This window comes from Callithrix jacchus, chromosome 22 (assembly GCF_049354715.1).
Source record: "Callithrix jacchus isolate 240 chromosome 22, calJac240_pri, whole genome shotgun sequence".
Taxonomy (NCBI): Eukaryota; Metazoa; Chordata; class Mammalia; order Primates; family Cebidae; genus Callithrix; species Callithrix jacchus.
Genome location: NC_133523.1, coordinates 12,787,186 through 12,804,663, shown reverse-complemented (window position 1 = coordinate 12,804,663; position 17,478 = coordinate 12,787,186). Strand labels below are relative to the sequence as shown.

The window sequence follows — 17,478 nt, the reverse complement described above, 5'->3', positions numbered from 1 at the left end:
GCCCTAGCCTCACGAGCAGCTAGGATTACAGGCATGCACTACCATGCCTGGTTCATTTTTGTATTTTTAGTAGAGATGGGGTTTCACCATGTTGGCTGGGCTGGCCTTGAACTCTTGACCTCAGGTGATCCACCCACCTCAGCCTCCCAAAGTGTTGGCATTACAGGTGTGAGCCACTGCACCCAGCCCAGAGCCTCTTTTGTGTCTCACAGAGCCTCTTTTGTGTCTCACATAGAATCAGAGTTTTGGGCCTGACATAGCTGGGTTCAAATCTCTGTTCCTGTGTGTCCTTGGGCAAGACCCTATGCCTCGCTGAGTTAGTTGTGAAGATGGAGATGGTACGTATACCTGCTTCGCGAGGCTCTTAGGGACTCTGCTGAAATTCTATAAAGTCCTAAGCATTCTCCTTAGCACTCAAGTCAGTGGCGTGTGTAAAATGGTGATCTGCAGAAATCTGTGTCCACGTACTAAACCCCGAGAGCTATGAATGTGATCTCACTAGGAAAAAGTCTTTGAAGCTGAACTTGGTGGCTCATGCCTGTAATCCCAGCATTTTGGAGACTGAGGCAGGAGGGTTGCTTGAGCCCAGAATTCAAGACCTGTCTGGAGGCCAGGCATGGTGGCTCATGCCTATAATCCCAGTACTTTGCCTGCATTAGCCTCTCAAAGTGCTGGGATTACAGGCGTGAGCCATTGTGCTTGGCCAGTGTGTTAAAAACATTTTTTTGCCAGGCAAGGTGGCTCACGCTTGTACTCCTAGCATTTTGGAAGGCTGAGGCAGGAGGATTACCTGAGGTCGGGAGTTTAAGACCAGCCTGGCCAACATGGAGAAACCCCATGTCTACTAAAAACATAAAATTAGCCAGGCATGGTGGTGCGTGCCTGGAATCCCAGCCACTGAGGAGGCTGAGGCAGCAGAATCACCTGAACCTGGGAGGCAGAGGTTGCGGTGAGCCGAGATCGCACCATTGCACTCCAGCCTGGGCAACAAAAGCAAAACTCCTTCTCAAAAAAAAAAAAAACAAAAAAAAGCCCAATGGCTCATGCCTATAATCCTAGGACTTTGAGAGGCTAATTCAGGCAGATTGCTTGAGCTCAGGAGTTTTAAGACCAACCTGGGCAATGTGGTGAGACCCTGTCTCTGCAAAAAATACAAAACCTAGCTGGGCGTGGTGGTATGTACCTGTGGTTTCAGCTACTCTGGGAGGCTGAGGCAGGAGGATCACTTGAGCCCAAGGAGGTCAAGGATGCAATGAGCTGGGATAGCACTACTGCACTTCAGCCTGGGCGACAGAGTAAGGCCCCGTCTAAAAACAAAAAACAAAAAAACAACTGAGACCTGCCTGGGCCACATACTAAGACCTTGTTTCTAAAAAAAAAAAAAAAACAAAAAGAAACCCTCTTTTTTTGAGAAGGAGTTCCACTCCTGTTGCCCAGGCTGGAGTGCAATGGTGTGATCTCGGCTCAACGCAACCTCCGCCTCCCAGGTTCAGGTGATTCTCCTGCCTCAGCCTCCCAAGTAGCTGGGATTACAGGCAGGTCCCACCACGCCCGGCGAATTTTGTATTTTTAGTAGAGATGGGGTTTCTCCATGTTGGCCAGACTGGTCTCAAACTCCCGACCTCGGGTGACCCACTCACGTTGGCCTCCCAAAGTTCTGGGATTACAGGTGTGAGCCGCCGCACCCGGCTGCATCCTTGTTACGTTTTACTTTTCACAGCTGCATAGCATGCTGTGGTGGAATGCTCTATCGTAGTTAATTTCACCCTCAGAGATGGACATCTTTTCCATCTGTTTGTTCTTAGGCTGACATCAGCATACGGAGCCTCCTACAACATCATTTTACACATGTGCAAGTGTGTCTGTGGATAAATTCCCCAACGCAGGATTTCTGGCTCAAAGACTGGGTGCATTTGTAATTTTTTTTTCTTTTTTTTTTTTTGAGACGGAGTCTCGCTCTTGTTACCCAGGCTGGAGTGCAATGGCGCGATCTCGGCTCACCGCAACCTCCGCCTCCTGGGTTCAGGCAATTCTCCTGCCTCAGCCTCCTGAGTAGCTGGGATTACAGGCACGCGCCACCATGCCCAGCTAATTTTTTGTATCTTTCGTAGAGACGGGGTTTCACCATGTTGACCAGGATGGTCTCGATCTCTTGACCTCGTGATCCACCCGCCTCGGCCTCCCAAAGTGCTGGGATTACAGGCGTGGGCCACCGCGCCTGGCCGCATTTGTAATTTTCACACGTATTGCCAAATACTCCCCCTCAGGTGTGAGAGCAATTCACACTCTCTCTAGCAATGGGTGAGAGTTCTGTTGTCCTACAGCCTTACCAACAGACTGTGTCATCGAACTCTGAGTTCCTGCCAACATGACAGGTGAAAAATAGTATCTCAAGAGTAGAGAAAATTTGCATTTTCCTGACCACAAGGGAGGCAGAGCAAAGTCCCATGTGTTTAAGAATCATTAGTAGACTCATTACTTTCCTCTTTACTCTCTGGTGACCTCCCTCGCCTATTATACTTTTGGATTATTGATTTCTTTCTTTTTTTCTTTTTTTTTTAGACAGTGTTTCACTCTTGTCTACGGCCATACCACCCTGAATGTGCCCGATCTCGTCTGATCTTGGAAGCTAAGCAGGGTCGGGCCTGGTTAGTACTTGGATGGGAGACCGCCCTGGAATACTGGGTGCTGTAGGCTTTTAAAAATATTTTTTTTAAAAAAGAATAAAAGACAGTGTTTCACTCTTGTTGCCCAGGTTGGAGTGCAATGGCATGATCTCAACTCACTGCAACCTCTACCTCCCAGGTTCAAGCGATTACAGGCATGTGCCACCACACCGGGTAATCTGCATTTTTAGTGGAGACAAGGTTTCGTCATGTTGGCCAGGCTGGTCTCCTGACCTCAGGTGATCCGCCTGCCTCAGTCTCTCAAAGTGCTGGGATTACAGGCAGGAGCCACCATCTTTTTTAATTTTTAATTTTTTTTTTTTGGAGATGGAGTCTCGCTCTGTTGTCCAGGCTGGAGTGCAGTGATGCAATCTTGACTCTCTGCAACCTCCACCTCCTGGGTTCAAGCTATTCTCATGCCTCAGCCACCCGAGTAGCTGAGATTATAGGCACTTACCACCATGCCTGGCTAAGTTTTTACATTTTTATTAGAGACGGGGTTTTGTCATGTTGGCCAGGCTGGCATGGAACTCCTGACCTCGGCCTCCTGAAGTGCTGGGATTACAGGCGTGAGCCACTGCTCCCGGCCCTTCTTCTTTTATAGTTTTTTTTTTTTTTTTTTTTTTGAGATGGAGTCTCATTCTGTTGCCCAGGCTGGAGTGCAATGGCGAAATCTTGGCTCACTGCAACTTCCGCCTCCTGGGTTAAAGCAATTCTCCTGCCTCAGCCTCCTGGGTGGCTGAAATTACAGGCACCCACCACCACACCTGGCTAATTTTTGCATTTTTAGTAGAGACAGGGTTTGGTCATGTTGGCCAGGGCAGTCTGGAACTCCTGATCTCACGTGATTCACCTGCCTCAGTCTCCCAAAGTGCTGGGATTACAGGAGTGAGCCACTGTGTGCAGCCATGATTTTTTTTTAACTTAAATTTTTATTTTTTACTTGCAGGAACATTTGATGATGTTGGATGCACTTTCGGTGCTCATAGCTGGAGGTCACGTGTGGAGGATGCTACATCTGGTGGGCGGAAGCCAGGGTTGCTGCCCAACAACCTAGGAAACGCAGGACAGTCCCTACCGCAAAGAAGGGTTTCACCCTACGAAACGCAGGACAGTCCCTACCGCAAAGAAGGGTTTCACCCTACGAAACGCAGGACAGTCCCTACCGCAAAGAAGGGTTTCACCCCAAACATCAACAGTGCCACCTGTCCTAGAACAGTCACCGTCCCTTTTTTTTTTTGAGACAGAGTCTTGCTCTGTCACCAGGTGCCAGGCTGGAGTGCAGTGGCGCAATCTCAGCTCACTGCAACCTCTGCCTCCTGGATGCAAGGAATTCTCCTGCCTCAGCCTCCCTAGTAGCTGGGATTACAGGCGCCCACCACCACGCCCAGCTAATTTTTATATTTTTAGTAGAAACGGTGTTTCACCATCTTAGCCAGGCTGGTCTGGAACTCCTGACCTTAGGTGATCTACCCACCTTGGGCTCCCAAAGTGCTGGGATTACAGGCATGAGCCACCACGCCTGGCCTCACCTATGTTTTATGGTACCTGTAGATGATCGCCGTCTACATCAGTGTGTTTTCTGGCTTTTGCAACATGGTGATTTTCTAATTCTTTCCTTTTACTTCGCTTTTTTTTTTTTTGGACAGAATTTTGCTTTTGTCATCCAGGCTGGGGTGCAGTGGTGCGATCTCAGATCACTGCAGCCTCCACCTCCCATGTTCAACAGATTCTCCTGCCTCAGCCTTCCAAGTAGCTGGGATTACAGGCACCCATGACCACACTCAGCTAATTTTTGTGTTTTTAGTAGAGACAGGGTTTCACCATGTTGGTCAGGCTGGTCTCGAACTCCTGACCTGATGTGATCCACCAGCCTTGGCCTCCCAAAGGGCTGGGATTACAGGAGTGAGCCACTGCAACCGAGTCTCACTCTGTTGTCCAGATGCCCAGGCTGGAGTGCAGTGTGGTGATCTCAGCTCACTGCAGCCTCCGCCTCCTGAGTTCAAGCCATTCTCCTGCCTCAGCCTCCCAAGTAGCTGGGATTACAGGTGCCCACCATTACACTTGGCTAATTTTTGTATTTTTAGAAGAGACAGGGTTTCATCATGTTGTCCAGGCTGCCCTCAAATCCCTGATCTCCAGTGATCCACTCACCTCAGCCTCACAAAGTGTTGGGATTACAGTGGTGTGCCACAACGTTGAGCTAATTTTTGTATTTTAGGTAGAGACAGGGTTTCAGCATGTTGGCCAGCTGGTCTCAAACTCCCAACCTGAGGTGATCTGCCCACCTTGTTCTTTCAAAGTGCTAGGATTACAGGCATGAGCCAGCACACAGGTCTGTAATTATTTATTTGAACTTTTTTCCATTACTTTTTTTTTTGTAAAGATGGAGTTTAACTGTGTTGCCCAGGCTGGTCTTGAACTCCTGGGTTCAAGTGATCCTCCTACCTTGGTCTCCCTAAATGCTGGGATTACAAGCATGAGCCACCAATCATGGCCTATTTGAGTTTTTCTTGAAATGTTTTTTATTTCCATAGGTTATGGGAACAGGTGGAGTTTGGTTATATGAGCAAGTTTATAGTGGTGATTTGTGAGACTTTGGTGCACCATCACCCAAGCAGTGTACACTGCAGCCTATTTGAAGTCTTATTTTTTGAGACAGAGTTTTGCTCTATTGCCCAGGCTGGAGTGCAGTGTTGCCATCCTGGCTCAGTGCAACCTCCGCCTCCCGGGTTCAAGTGATTCTCCTGCCTCAGCCTCCGAAGTAGCTGGGATTACAGGCCCACACCACCATGCCCAGCTAATTTTGTATTTTTAGTAGAGACGGGGTTTCTCCATGTTAATCTGCCTGGTCTTGAACTCCTGACCTCAGATGATCTGTCTGCCTCGGCCTCCCAAAATTCTGGGATTACAGGCATGAGCCACTGTGCCTGGCCTTATTTGCAGTCTTTTATCCCTCATCCCCTTTCCACCTTTTCCCCCTGAGTCCCCACAGTCTATTGTATCATTCTTTTTTTCTTTTCTTTGTTTTTTTTTTTTTTTGAGACGGAGTTTCGCTCTTGTTACCCAGGCCAGAGTGCAATGGCGCAATCTCAGCTCACCGCAACCTCCGCCTCCTGGGTTCAGGCAATTCTCCTGCCTCAGCCTCCTGAGTAGCTGGGATTACAGGCACGCGCCACCATGCCCAGCTAATTTTTTGCATTTTTAGGAGAGATGGGGTTTCATGGTTTCACCATGTTGACCAGGATGGTCTCGATCTCTTGACCTCGTGATCCACCCACCTTGGCCTCCCAAAGTGCTGGGATTACAGGCATGAGCCACCGGGCCCTGCTCTTTTTCTTTTATTATTATTATTTTTGAGACAGGCTTTCACCATATTGGCCAGGCTGGTCTCGAACTCATGACCTTGTGATTCGCCCACGTCAGCCTCCCAAAGTGCTGGGATTACAGGTGTGAGCCACTGCACCCGGCCTCTTATCCTATCATTCTTCTGCCTTTGCATCCTCATAGCGCAGCTCCCACTTATGAGTGAGAACATACGATGTTTGATTTTCCATTCCTGACTCATTTCACTTAGAATAATGGTCTCCAGTTCCATCCACATTGCTGTGAATGCCATTCATTCATTCCTTTTTATGGCTTAGTAGTATTCTTATTGTATATATATCCAGTTTTTTCTTTCTATTTTTCCTTTTTTATAAATTTTTTTTGAGATGGAGTCTTGCTCCCCTGCCAGGCTGGAGTTCAGTGGCATGATCTTGACTCACTGCATCCTCCAGCTCTCAGGTTCAAGCACTTCTCCTGCCTGAGCCTCCCGAGTAGCTGGGATTACAGGCGCACACCACCACGCCCAGTATTTTTAGTAGAGACGGGGTTTCACCATGTTGACCAGGATGGTCTCGATCTCTCAACCTCGTGATCCACCTGCCTCGGCCTCCCAAAGTGCTGGGATTACAGGTGTGAGCCATCGTGCCTATCCACAGTTTCTTTATCCATTCGTTGATTGGTGGGCATGTGGATTGGTGCCACGTTTCTGCAATGGCAGATGTTGCTGCTATAAACACGCATGTGCAAACAACTTTTCTGCAGAATGACCTCTCTTCCTCTGGGTAGATCCCCAGCAGAGGGTTTACTTGATCAAATGGTAGGGACTTCGACTTTGAGTTCCTTGAGGAATCTGCACACCGTCTTCCATGGCGGTTTTGTTTACATTCCCACCAGCTGCGGGGAAGTGTTCCCCGTTCACTGTGTCCACTAGTAGTCACGGGCATCCACCGTTTTTTTGATGATGGCCGTTCTTGCAGGAGTAAGGTGGTATCGCATGGTGGTTTTGATTTGCGTTTCCCTGATCATTAGCGATGTGGAGCATTTTTCGTGTTTGCTGGCCTCGTCTATCTTCTTTTCAGACTTGTCTATTCATGTCCTTAGCCCACTTTTTGATGGGATTGTTTGTTTTCTTATCGTTGATTTGTTCAAGTTCATTGTAGATTCTGGATATTAGTCCCTTGCCAGATGTACAGATTGTGAAGATGTTTTTCCCACTCTGTGGGTTGTCTGTGTACTCTGCTGTTAGTTCCACCACAAAAAAGCTCTTTTTTTTTTTTTTTTTGAGATGGAGTTTTGCTCTTGTTGCCCAGGCTGCAGTGCAATGGCATGATCTTGGCTCACTGCAACCTCCGCCTCCCAGATTCAAGTGATTCTCCCGCTTCAGCCTCCCAAGTAGCTGGGATTACAGGCATGTGCCACCACGCCTGGCTAATTTTGTATTTTTAGTAGAGACTGAGTTTCACCATGGATTGGCCAGGCTGGTCTTGAAGTCTTGACCTCAGGTGATCCACCTGTCTCAGCCTCTCAAAGTGCTGGGATTACAGCCGCGAGCCGCTGTGCCTGGCTGCAAAAGCTCTTCAGTTTAATTAAGCCTCAGCAATTTATTTTTGTTTCTATTTTTTTTAATTTTTAATTTTTTTTAATTTATGGAACACTTCACGAGTTTGTGTGTCATCCTTGTGCAGGGGCCATGCTGATCTCTGTATCGTTCCAATTTTAGTATATGTGCTGCCGAAGCGCGCACTATTTTTGCTTTTATTGCATTTGCTTTTGGGATTTCCGTCAGGAAATCCTGCCTAAACCAATGCTTAGACGGGTTTTTCCAATGTTATCTTCCAGAATTTTTATAGTTTCTGGTCTAAGATTGAAGTCCTTAACCCAGCTTGAGTTGGTTTTTGCATAAGGTAAGGGATGAGGATCCAGTTTCATTCTTCAACATGTGGCTACCAATTATCCCAGCACCACCTGTTGAAAAGGGTGTCCTTTCCTCACTTTATGTTTTTGTTTGCTTTGTCGAAGATCAGTTGGCCGGGCGTGATGACTCAAGCCTGTAATCCCAGTTCTTTGGGAGGCTGAGGCGGTCGGAAGTTTGAGACCAGCCTGACAAACATGGAGAAACCTGGTCTCTACTAAAAATAGAAAAGTAGCCAGGCATGGTGGCACATGCCTGTGATCCCAGCTGCTCCATAGGCTGAGGTAGGAGAATCACTTGAACCCAGGAGGAAGAGGTTGCTGTGAGCCAACATCGTGCCATTGCACTCCAGCCTGCGTCACAAGAGCAAAACTCCGTTTCCAAAAAAAAAAAAAGTTGGGATCTGCTGCCTCAGGCCACCTTTCAGCGCCTCCATTTCCTCATTCATAACATATCATCTTAGTCCTGATCTCATAACCCCCTGCTCTTAAGAGCGTGGTTTCTGGGCTGGACGAGATGGCCCAGCCTGGAGAGCAGTGGCGCGATCTCGGCTCACTGCAACCTCTGCCTCCCGAGTTCAAGTGATTTTCCTGCCTCAGCCTCCCGAGTAGCTGGGATTACAGGCACCCACCACTGTGCCCAACTAAGTTCTGTATTTTCAGTAGAGACGGGATTTCACCATGTCGGTCAGGCTAATCTCGAACTCCTGACCCCAGGTGACCCGCCCACCTCAGCCTCCCAAAGTGCTGGGATTCCAGGCTTGAGCCGCCACGCCCAGCCTATGTGCCTATTCACCAGAGCACACCTATTTCAGTGTTTGATTTGCAGGTGGCTGAATCCTCCAATGTGTAACCTGTGGATACAAGGAGGACCAACTATATACTGTACAACCTACACCAGAGAAAAATATAGAACATTCCAGCCTCCACCTTGCATTTCCTGCCACAAAGCCTTATAACGATTTATTTATTTATTTATTTATTTTAAGGAAGAGTTGTGATCTGTTGCCCAGGCTAGAGTTCAGTGGCTTGATCTTGGCTCACTGCAACCTCCGCCTCCCAGGTTCAAGCCATTCTCCTGCCTCAGCCTCCGGAGTAGCTGGGACTATAGGTGTGAGCTGTTGTGCCCAGCTGAATATTTTTAATGGAAGACATGGTCTCCGTGCTTGATCCAGCCACTTCGGGGCATTGGAGAAATGGGTAGGAGGTGGAGAAAGGGCTTCTAGTTTCCCTCCCAACAATGAAGACCCCGTGGCTGGTGCTGGGACTATGCTGTGACTTGTACTGCCAGCTGGGATTCATTCTTGGGCACTGTCTGCCTGTAAGTCTCATTAATTCTTTTTTTTTTTTTGAGATGGAGTTTCGCTCTTGTTACCCAGGCTGGAGTGCAATGGCGTGATCTCGGCTCACCGCTACCTCCACCTCCTGGGTTCAGGCAATTCTCCTGCCTCAGCCTCCTGAGTAGCTGGGATTACAGACATGCGCCACCGTGCCCAGCTAATTTTTTGTATTTTTAGTAGAGACGGGGTTTCACCATGTTGACCAGGATGGTCTCGATCTCTTGACCTCGTGATCCACCCGCCTGGGCCTCCCAAAGTGCTGGGATTACAGGCTTGAGCCACGGCGCCCAGCCTAAGTCTCATTAATTCTTGGAGGTACTTCTCAGGGCTGGGGCTCGGCTGGTATTTCCAGGCCGACTTGAGCTGCTGCTGTTTCTCTTCTCCCATCCAGGGTCACATCTGGGGCAGTGGAAAGTCCCATGAAAAGAGACGGGTGGCCCGGGTTCTGCCTCCTCCAGCTTCATGATCCTGGGGTGAAGATGTTACAGGAAAGCCGTCCCAATCCAGACTCCAAAGAAAGAATTCAGGGCGAGTCTGTAAAGTGGAAGCAAATTTATAGAAAAGTAAAGGAACAGCCGGGCATGGTGGCTCACGCCTCTAATCCCAGCATTTTGGGAGGCCGTCGTGGATGGATCACGAGGTTAAGAGATAGAGACCATCTTGGCCAACATGGGGAAGCCCTGTCTCTGGGCATGGTACTGCATGCCTGTAGTCTGGGCTACTTGGGAGGCTGAGGCAGGAGAATCTCTTTAACCCGGGAGGCCAAGATCGTGCCACTGCATTCAATCCTGGTGACAGGGCAAGACTCTGTCTCAAAAAAAGGAATGGAATAAAGAATGGCTACTCCATAGACAGAGCAGCCTCAAGGGGTGCTGGTTGCCCATGTTTATGGTTATTTTTATTTTTGAGACGGAGTCTCTGTGTTGCCCAGGCTGGAGTGCAGTGACGCGATCTCAGCTCACTGCAACAGATTCAAGTGATTCTCCTGCTTCAGCCTCCCGAGTAGTTGAGATTACAGGGGCTTGCCACCACGCTTGGCTAATTTTTTTTTTTTTTTTTTTTTTTTTTTTTTAGAGACAGGGTTTCACCATGTTGGCCAGGATGGTCTCGATCACTTGAACTCATGATCTGCCTACCTCGGCCTCCCAAAGTGCTAGATTATAGGCGTGAGCCACCACACCCGGCCTAATATTTGTATTTTTAGTAGAGATGGGGTTTCACCATATTGGCCAGGCTGGTCTGGAACTCCTGACCTCAGGCAATCCGCCCACCTTGGCCTCCCAAAGTCCTGGGATTACAGGCGTGAGTCACCGCCCCTGGCCAGGTCTTTATTTATTTTTTTTAAAGACAGGGTTTTACCATGTTGGTCAGGCTGTTTTTGAATTCCCGACCTCAGATCCACCTGCCTTGGCCTCCAAAGTGTTTGGATTACAGGCGTGAGCCACCACGCCCGGCCTGTCTTTATTCTTTTAGAGGCAGAGTCTCACTCGGTTGACTAGGCTGGAGTGCAGTGGCCAATCTCTGCTCACTGCAACCTCCACCTCCGGGGTTCAAGCGATCCTCCTACCTCAACCTCCGGAGTAGCTGGGATTACAGGTGTGCACCACTATGCCCAGCTAATTTTTGTAGAGACAGGTGTCTTGGTATGTTGCCAAGACTGGTCTTGAATTCATTGGCTCAAGCAATCCTTCTAGCTTGGCCTCCCAAAGTGCTGGGATTACAGGTGTGAGCCACCATAAATGAAGTCACCTTTCTTCACGTTGACAGCCTAGGGCCTTGCACTGAGGAAATATAATGTTGATTGAACTAGGAAATAAACTCAGAGAGGTGGAGTCACTTTCTGAATGCCACACAGCAGGGCTGGCATTAGACTTCAGGGCTCTCTGAGCCTTTTTCTTTTCCCCTTCTTGTTCTAGGCCTTCCTGGGATGAGAGTGCAAAATTTAAGAGAAGGCCAAAGAGCTCAGTCATAAGATAATTGATATTTAAATTAAATTAAAAAGTTAAAACCTAAAAATATAAAAACTAAAAAAAAAAACCCAAAATATTAAAAATAAACATTTTTTTAAACACAAGATCTGACCCTGAGCTTGCATGATGCATCTCACCTTAATCCATGTGTTGGCAGATCCTGTCTTTATTTAAAATTGTGATGTTTCGTTCATCATAGATTTATTTTTTCCCATTAATTTGGATATTTAACAAATACTGAATTAGATTATTATTTATCTTGATGACTGAGTTTTTGCGCCCAAGATGCTCACCCTAGTCCGGACCCTGTTTCTGTCTCTTCTCCTGCAGCATCGGGACAATCCCTTGGGGAAACTGAGGCAAGGAGGAACGTATGTGTGAGAGGATGGTGGCGGGGGCTGTGGGGAGCTCTCCTGGGCAGACCGAGCTCCCTGGGCTGCGCCAGGCGCTGACCTTTGCTTATCTACCGCGTTTGAAGCCGCTAATGAAGTCCCCCGCCTTGCAGAGACCTTTCCCAGGGCGGGCGCACTGCCTGCGGGTCAGAGATAGCGGCGGTCACCCTGGCAGCGGTGACCTTTTCCGGCTGGAGGGAAACGGGAGGCAGGAAAGGGCGCGGCGGCCGCAAAGTCTGGCCGGTCTAGGCGGAGGAGGATGTCGCTCCAAGGGGTGGGAGCTGGAATAGAACCCGCCCCAGCCTCCCGCGTCCACCCAACCCAGGCCGGACCATGGGCAGTAAGGGCGGGGTGTGTATTTGGGGGGGGGAGGGGAAGAAGAGCGCTCAGTGACGTCATCGAACCCCAAGCCCGGCCTTCGCCGCTGACGTCACAGAGGGGTTGCGCTGCGTCCCCTCATTCCTCCCCTGACGTCAGCGCGAAAGGCCAGAAACTGGCCCACCGACAGAGAGAAAAGTCTGGAGGGGAGCCTTCCTTTGTCGCCTTTTTAATTTGGTAAGACATGTAAAGTATACGTAGGAGCGGACTACAACTCCCAATTGGCCTTGCGTGCCAAGCATGCGCACGGCCTCCTGACAGAGAGCGCGGCAAACCTTTGGTAGATTGACGTCCCTTTAATCGAACCAGGAGGCCGGTTTTCTCAGCGGCAAACCAATCTCGTCCTTACAAGTCCCACCCCTTTAGTCTTAGCCAGCTGCTTCCCTGCGGGAGTGACGGGCCCCGCTGCCTTTGAGGGTGTTTCTTTTGATGGACATTCATATCGATGAATCAGATCGCCAGGAAGTCGAGAGGGTGTTGAAAAGCGTGCCTCGCAACCAATAGTTTAGCGGCAAGGGTTGGCACCGTCCAATCACTTCTCCCGGCGCCGCCAATCACCCGGGGCCCCGCCCCCGAAGCGTGACGTAAGTAGGGTGGGTAGCAACAGTTGCCCCGGTGAGGGAAACGGAGGCGCCATAGCCACGGTAGTCGTGGCGACCAAGCAACCCGGCAACGCGAGTCAACAACAACAACCGCCCGGCCGACCCCCACCCCCGGCCCCCCCGGCCCGGCCCGGGGACCCCAGCACGTCCCGTCCCCTTCCCAACATCGACTCCGAGACCTCCGAAAAGACTTTCCTCAGACACAAGTAGGGAGAAGCGGAGGTAACCGGGGCGGCCCCGGGGTGGCTGGCCGGGCCGGGGTGGGCGGCGGGGCCGGGGCAGCGGATGTCTCTGTAATCACAGTTCTGGGGGAAGGGGCGGGCGGTCAAAATGGCGGCGCCGACTGTCTGGACCGTGGGGGAGGGGGCCGGGGCCCGGCTGAACGACACCACCCGCTCCCGTCCCCGCGGCCCGGCCCCCGCGAGGGGCGGGCGCTCGAAGGCCGGCGGCGAGTGGAGGTCGGCCGGCCGGGGCGGGGGGCTTTTATATATCGGGAGGAGCGAAGGGGCGGGCCTGGGGAGGCTGGGCCAATGGGAGTGAGGGAGGGACGAGGCGGGTCCACGGTAGGTGGGCGGAGCCAAGAGGGAAGGTGTGGGCGGGGTCGGCTGGGTCTCCCCAACCTCCACCTCCGGAACCGGGTGGGGCAGCCACCACCCGGGCCTCCTTCCAGATCCATAAGCGACTCCCTTCTTCCTTAAGAGCCTTGCACTTGTGCCTAGGACTCTGAGCTTGGACAAGTGCCTGTCCATCTGAGGCCTCAGTTTTCCATCCTTTATAATGGGGAGAATCATTGACATGGCCCTTTTTCTAGAGTATAGGGACTCCTCATTCCTTTCAGGAATTTCATCCAGGGCGTATCTTTGAACCTTTTCCTGCTGTCTACTGTTTCTGAATGTGGTTTAATAAAATGTCAGCTAGTCCTGATTTCAGCACTGCAGCCCACTCCTAAACCTGCCACCTTCTCTCTGGGAGGAAACAAGAGGGGAAGCCGAGTTTCATGCTCATGGAGGAGCTAGGAGTTGACTTGGATTTAGCTTGGAGGATTTGGTTTGCAGTAATCAAAGTCCATGGCAGGGAGGAGTGATCATGAGGGACTGCTTTAGAGGAACAGAAACCTGAGCGCTTCTTTCTGGGCTGCTGTTTGAGACCTGATGTTCCCTGGTTTGGGGTTGCGGGGGCTTGTTCTTGGCGATGGGGTGTTTCTGGGTTCTGCCCATCAAGGTCTCCCTTACTGGGAAAGGGGGAGCAAATAGTGCCTGAGGAAGTTTGTTAGATTTTTTTAAGCTGCTTCTCTTGGCCAGACACATGTTTTTGTGTCAAATGAGTGTCAACCGAGTCACATGTCACTGACAAGTTCCCAGCCTCTAGGGCCACGTGGGCAGCAGCGGTCAGAGGGAAGGGGAAGCTATCCATATTTGTGAGAGGAGAATCTTTGCCACTGCTTTTTAGGGTGATAAGATCCTGCCAGCTCAGGGAAGAATTTTTTTTTAAGTAGCCAGCCAGGCCAGGGTTACTTGGCATATTCTCCGTCTTGCTTTTTGAGCTTAGTGTCGCTGTGCAAACTACAGTAAATTCCATGGAAAAGTATTATTTCAGGCTTTTCCCCAGGAGTTTGAGATGAGGCTTGGCGGGGCGGGCGCGGGTTCTCACTTCTGGTACTTCTAAGCCAGGTCCTTTTTAGAAGAGGCAGGGCTCCTTGAAAGTTAGGACAGGTAGAGATTGCTTTTTCAGTAAAACAAACAAACAAAAAATCTAGAAATGCCAAGTTGCTAGAAGGATCATCAGCACTTTAGTCTTTTATTTTTTTGACATGCAATCATGCTCTGTCACCAGACTGGAGTCCAGTGGCGTGACCTGGGCTCACTGAAACCTCCGCCTCCTGGGTTCAGGCGATTCTCCTGCCTCAGCCTCCTGAGGAGCTGGGATTACAGGCGGCTGCCACCACGCCCAGTTAATTTTTGTATTTTTAGTAGCGATGGGGTTTCACCATGTTGGCCAAAATGGTCTCCATCTCTTGACCTCGTGATCTGCCCGTCTCGGCCTCCCAAACGGCTGGGGCCAGGCCAGTGCTTCTTAGAAAGGCTAACTGAACAGGCCAGGCACGGTGGCTCATGCCTGTAATCTCAGCACTTTGGGAGGCTGAGGCAGGCGGACCACCTGAGGTCAGGAGTTGGAGACCAGCCTAGCCAACATGGTGAAACCCCATCGCTACAAAAAATTAGCCGAGCATGGTGATGTAATCCCAGCTGCTTGGGAAGCTGAGGAACAAAAGTTGCTTGAGCCTGAGAGGCAGAGATTGCAGTGAGCTGAGATCGTGCTATTGTACTCCAGCCTAGGCAACAGAGTGAGACTCTGCCTCAAAGAAAAAAAAAGCTAAGTGAGCAGAAAGTGATGTTACCAATTATCTGGTCTTGCTGCCTGCCTCAGCCTCCCTTACCCACCAGTTACATTTACAGGTAAAGGGCCTGAGCCCAGAGGAGCCATTTGACTAGAGAGAGAACACTGGGTTGGTTTGCTTGTCCTGGAAACAGTCAGCTTCTTTTCCAGCTGTGTGCTCTTAGCGAGTAACTTAACTTCTCTGGGCCTCAGTTTCCCCTCCTTTCATCTAGGGGCCGTAATCCTTGGGAGCCATTTCAATCTCATGTTTTTGTGCTGTGGTTCCCAGAAAATAATACCTGTTGAACATTAAATGCATAGGAATAGCGAAACAAAGTAAATACAAAGTAACTGCTAACGTAGTTACTCTGGTTCGCCTCAGCTGTTATGGTGATTGTCGCTTCCTGCTCAGCACTGGAAATACACTGTTGGCTTTTGTTTTTTTCATCTTGAATGCAGTGAGAGCCCTCGTGGCTTTAAAGGTTGACTTGCTTCTCACTTGCTGGGCTGTGTGGGTTGGTAACAGGGATCCAGGAAGCTGGATACCAGGAATCCAGTTTGTAGAGGGAAAGTTACTCCCCTTGCTGCTGAATGGCCTTTCTCCGGCTTTAGGAGAGTCACCAGAAAGAAAACTCCTGGCTTTGCGCCCATGGCTAACTTCAGGTGCTCACTCCCCTAGCACTTCAGGAGGCCGAGGCTGGTGGATCACTTGAGGTCAGGAGTTCGAGATCAGCCTGGCCAACACAGTGAAACCCCATCTCTACTAAAAATACAAAAATTAGCCTGGGATGGTAGCACATGACATAGTCCCAGCTACTTGGGATGCTGAGGCAGGAGAATCTTTTGAACCTGGGAGGTGGAGGTTGCAGTGAGCCGAGATTGCACCACTGCACTCCAGCAGGGGAGACAGAGCAAGACTTTGTCTCAAAAAAAAAAAAAGAAAGAAAGAAAGACAAATGCTACTGAGGCTCAGGCCCAGACTCTGTCCCCAGCTTTTCAGGAGGCAGCTGGGTAAGCAGGGATGTGGACATGGTGGGAAAGATGGGGAGCTGGTAAGGGTGTCTCTGGAGCAGAGATTCTCACTGTTCTCCTCTGTCACATACCCAAGCATCTGGGGTGAGGGCATGGCCAGGTTGCACCTCCCAGAGATGCTGCCTTCGTTAGCAGCTGCACAGGATGTGGTCTTCCTAGGCCATACTTTCTTCTGCATGCTCCCCAGGCCCATTCTGGACCAGAATGCCTGCCTCTGTAGCACAAGCCGGCTGCTGGCAGGAGGAAGGTCTCAGCAGTTAATGGAACCGGCCTTTGATGCTGACTAGCAGTGTGTTGTGGTATATCAGGCGCCACTGTGTACCTGTCAGTTTCCTCTCTTTTTTTTTTTTTTTTTTTTTTTGAGACAGAGTCTCTGTTGCCCAGGCTGGAGTACAGTGGCATGATCTGAACTCACTGCAACCTCCACCTCCTGGGTTCAAGCAGTTCTCCTGCCTCAGCCTCCCGAATAGCTGGGATTACAGATGCCTGCCACCATGCCTGGCTATTTTTTTTTTTTTTTTGAGTCAGAGTCTCACTCTTGTCACCCAGGCTGGAGTACAGTGGCAGGATCTCGGCTCACTGCAACCTCCACTTCCCAGGTTCAAGCAATTCTCCTGCCTCAGCCTTCAGAATAGCTGGGATACAGATGCCCACCATCATAGCTGGATAATTTTTGTTTTTGTTTTGAATTTTTTTTTTTTTTTTAAAGACAGAGTTTCACTCTCATTGCCCAGGCTGGAGTGCAGTGGTGTGATCTGCAGACTCTGCCTCCTGGGTTCAAGAGATTCTCCTGCCTCAGCCTCCTGAGTAGCTAGGATTACAGGCATCCATCACCACAGCCAGCTAATTTTTGTATATTTAGTAGAGACAGGGTTTCACCATGTTGGCCAGGCTGGTCTCAAACTCCTGATCTCAGGTGATTCACCCGCCTCGGCCTCCCAAAGTGCTGAGATTATAGGTGTGAGCCACCGCACCAGCCTACTTTTTGTATTTTTAGAAGAGACAGGGTTTCACCATGTTGGCCAGGCTGGACTTGAACTTCTGACTTCAGGAGATCTCCTAAAATATTGGGATTAAAGGCGTGAGTCACCGTACCCCACCTTGCCTGTCAGTTTTCTAAGCAAATAAAATAGTGGTTTGTGCTTGTGGGTACCTTGAGACCTAAGGAAGTGCTTATGAGCTGAGTCCTGAGTAAGGAGGAGAAGCCAGCCATGAAGGTGGCAGTGGGGACAGTGTGACAGGCAGGAGGAAGAGGCTGTGAGGCAGGAGAGGATCTGCAGTTTTCTTTTTTTTTTTTTTTGCAGAGAGGCTCACTGCAACCTCTGCCTCCTGGGTTCAAGCGATTCTCCTCAGCCTCCCGAGTAGCTGGGATTATAGGCACACGCCACCACACCCAGCTAATTAAAACATTTTTTTTTGTAGAGATGGAGTCTCGGCTATGGTGGTAAGACTAGTCTCAAAATTCTGGGCTCAAGCAGTCCTCC

The 17,478-nt window shown here is 50.0% G+C and overlaps 1 protein-coding gene and 2 non-coding genes across 38 annotated transcripts in view; 2 read left to right on the top strand and 1 right to left on the bottom strand.

Moving 5' to 3' along the window:
- Nucleotides 1-2,578: 2,578 nt before the first annotated feature.
- LOC118150389 (5S ribosomal RNA) lies at nucleotides 2,579-2,697 on the top strand. The gene has a single exon (XR_008478813.1). It is a non-coding gene; the product is annotated as a 5S ribosomal RNA (ribosomal RNA).
- Nucleotides 2,698-7,633: 4,936 nt separating this feature from the next.
- On the bottom strand, nucleotides 7,634-7,737 carry LOC118150334 (U6 spliceosomal RNA). Its single transcript, XR_004738447.1, has one exon. It is a non-coding gene; the product is annotated as a U6 spliceosomal RNA (small nuclear RNA).
- Nucleotides 7,738-12,064: 4,327 nt separating this feature from the next.
- RFX1 (regulatory factor X1) overlaps nucleotides 12,065-17,478 on the top strand; it is a 46,153-nt gene continuing 40,739 nt past the window's right edge. For 22 of the 36 annotated variants that reach the window (XM_078360757.1, XM_035287523.3, XM_078360753.1 and 19 more), the window contains exon 1: nucleotides 12,590-12,808. The gene's annotated coding sequence lies outside the window, so the exon portion shown is untranslated. Of the gene's footprint in view, nucleotides 12,162-12,589; nucleotides 12,809-17,478 lie in introns of those variants that run through there. The other 14 variants (XM_078360756.1, XM_078360744.1, XM_078360754.1 and 11 more) reach the window with 2 other exon arrangements.